Source organism: Montipora capricornis, chromosome 5, assembly GCF_036669925.1.
Source record: "Montipora capricornis isolate CH-2021 chromosome 5, ASM3666992v2, whole genome shotgun sequence".
Taxonomy (NCBI): domain Eukaryota; kingdom Metazoa; phylum Cnidaria; class Anthozoa; order Scleractinia; family Acroporidae; genus Montipora; species Montipora capricornis.
Genome location: NC_090887.1, coordinates 17,861,113 through 17,863,612, shown reverse-complemented (window position 1 = coordinate 17,863,612; position 2,500 = coordinate 17,861,113). Strand labels below are relative to the sequence as shown.

Sequence of the window (2,500 nt, the reverse complement as noted above, 5' to 3'; positions counted from 1 at the left end):
TGTATGTATTACTACGAATAAAGGAAGTTCTGTTACTAATACCGGCTCCCAGACTTGGTGTCAGAAGTGGGGAAACACGATGGCGAACCTTAAAAGACCGGAGCTCAAACTTGTGGGAAATGTGAGCGAAAATTTCAAAAACTTCAAGTTACGATTCAACGATTACTGCGTACAAGCCAATTACCGCGACCTCGCTAAAGATCCTGTTGCAGAACGAGCCGCTCATTACAAGAGTCCTCTACTAGAAATTTCAGCGTTACGATCTGCACTTCCAGATGAAGCTTTGTCCGTGGTCAGATACACAATCGAACCTCAAATTCCAGACGAAGATAAAAAGAAACCCTGGATTTGGATGGATAAACTACGAGCCCATTACACAGGCAGCACAGGAAGTTCACTCCTGACCGATCGATACAAGTTTTGGACCTCTTCACGAGGCCTTCACGAGTCCATTCAAGAGTGGGAAGTTAAGGTGAGACACGCTGGCAGCCTATGTGGCTATGGCGATCTTAGTAATGAACTTTGTAGAGACAAATTTATATTTGGGTTGAGTGAGGATAACATACGTACGGAGTTGCTTAAAACACATATAAAACCTGACAACTCTGAGAAGTCCCTGTCCGTTGTAGTCGCCGAAGCGAGAGCTATTGAGTCCGCCAAGCAGACAAACAAGTTAATTGCAGATTCGTCCAAAGGAATCGACGGACATGTCCACTGGACAGGCCTTAGACACAGTCAGATGAAACTTCGCAGGGAGCCTGGTACCTGTTTCTGGTGTGGAGATCGGCGTGGTCCACATCCATGGAAATTATGTCCAGCTAATGGAAAGACCTGCACCAGCTGTGGTGGAAATGACCATTTTGCCCGTGTCTGCCTAGAAGACCGCAAACTTCCAAGCCCCAGTATCAGACCCACTTGGAGACCACAAGGCAGGGGCCTTCAGGGCAGCCACAAACGTGACCCACGTACAAACTTCCGACCAAGAGACCTGCATTACACCGAAATGTATGCCACAGCAGAGGACCACGCATCCTCCTATGACCAAGATCACGACTATATATACTCTTTGGGCACACAAGTTCACAGCATTGCATCCGTCGAGAAGTCCAAACGATATTTCACAAACCTATCACTTTCAGCGACGGGCCGGACCTTCAAGCAATTAAAGTTCCAAATAGACACTGCAGCAACCTGCAACACCATCGCTGCCAGCACCCTGCGCTCTTTCTTTCCAGACGCTAAAGTAAAGCACTCCCCCTACCGCCTACATCCCTATGGAAACTCCAAGCCACTTCATCCCGTTGGTCAAGTGGAACTCTTGTGCGAAAAGAACAACAAGTTTGACACCCTTATCTTTCAAGTCCTTCCAGACTCCTGCATTGGCCCAGGCAGCCCAGGCAGACCATGACCGAAGATTCATCGCCTTACTGGAACGTTGTGACCAAAAATCCATCAAGCTCAACGCGGGCAAACTGCGCTTTAAGCTTAAAGAGGTCAAGTTCATGGGCACAATTATCTCGGATAATGGTTTGAAACCTGACCCAGACAAAGTAGCGGCAATAACACAGATGGCCACACCGCAGAACAAACCAGCACTCCTTCGCTTCATAGGCATGGTTAACTATTTTTCGCCCTTCTGCCCCAACCTAAGCTCTGTGATTCAACCCTTACGCATGTTGACCCAGGACGCTGTACCATTTTCATGGTCCATGGCTCAAGAAAAAGCCTTCAACAAGGCCAAACAACTGATTTCGTCCGCCCCAGTCTTAGCCTATTATGATCTTCGGAAACCAGTTGTCCTCCAGACGGATGCCAGTGATAATGCTGTAGGCGGCGCCCTTTTGCAGCCCAGTGATGACGGCAAACTACAACCAGTTGCCTTCACCTCGTCAAGCATGAATCCTACAGAACAGCGCTACTCTCAGTTCGAGAAAGAGTGCCTAGTAATCTGCAACTGCTTCGAAAAGTTTGACCAGTGGCTGTATGGCAAGACTGACATTGTAGTCCACACAGATCACCAGCCATTAGAAACCATTATGAAGAAACCACTGAACAAGGCACCAGCCCGCCTACAACGAATGCTTATGAGATTACAGCGTTACCAGTTCACAAGAACGTACAAGAGAGGACCGACTCTCTACCTGGCAGACACACTCTCTCGCGCAGCCCTTCCCCTCCCCATCACAACCCGAGTACGGGACTTTGATGTTTTCAGAATGGAGATGGAGTCCGATTACAACACACGGAATCCGAGACTAACGGAGATCACTGAAAACCAGCTACGTGAGGAAACTAGCAAAGACACCACACTGAACACCTTATACAACGTCATTGTCAAAGGGTGGCCAGCAGACAGAGCAAGCATCCCCGAGTGTCTGCGGCCCTACTGGACTTATAGGGACGAACTGTCAGTGAAAAATGGCATCATTTACAAAAGCGCCCAAGTTATGGTACCTCACTCGATGCAAAAGGACATGCTTCGCAAGATCCACGCCAACCA

General features: G+C 48.4%; 1 protein-coding gene across 1 annotated transcript in view; it reads left to right on the top strand.

Annotated features, from left to right (window-relative positions):
* Positions 1 to 2,500, top strand: part of LOC138049737 (uncharacterized) — a 20,626-nt gene that overhangs the window by 1,403 nt on the left and 16,723 nt on the right. The window lies entirely within an intron of this gene.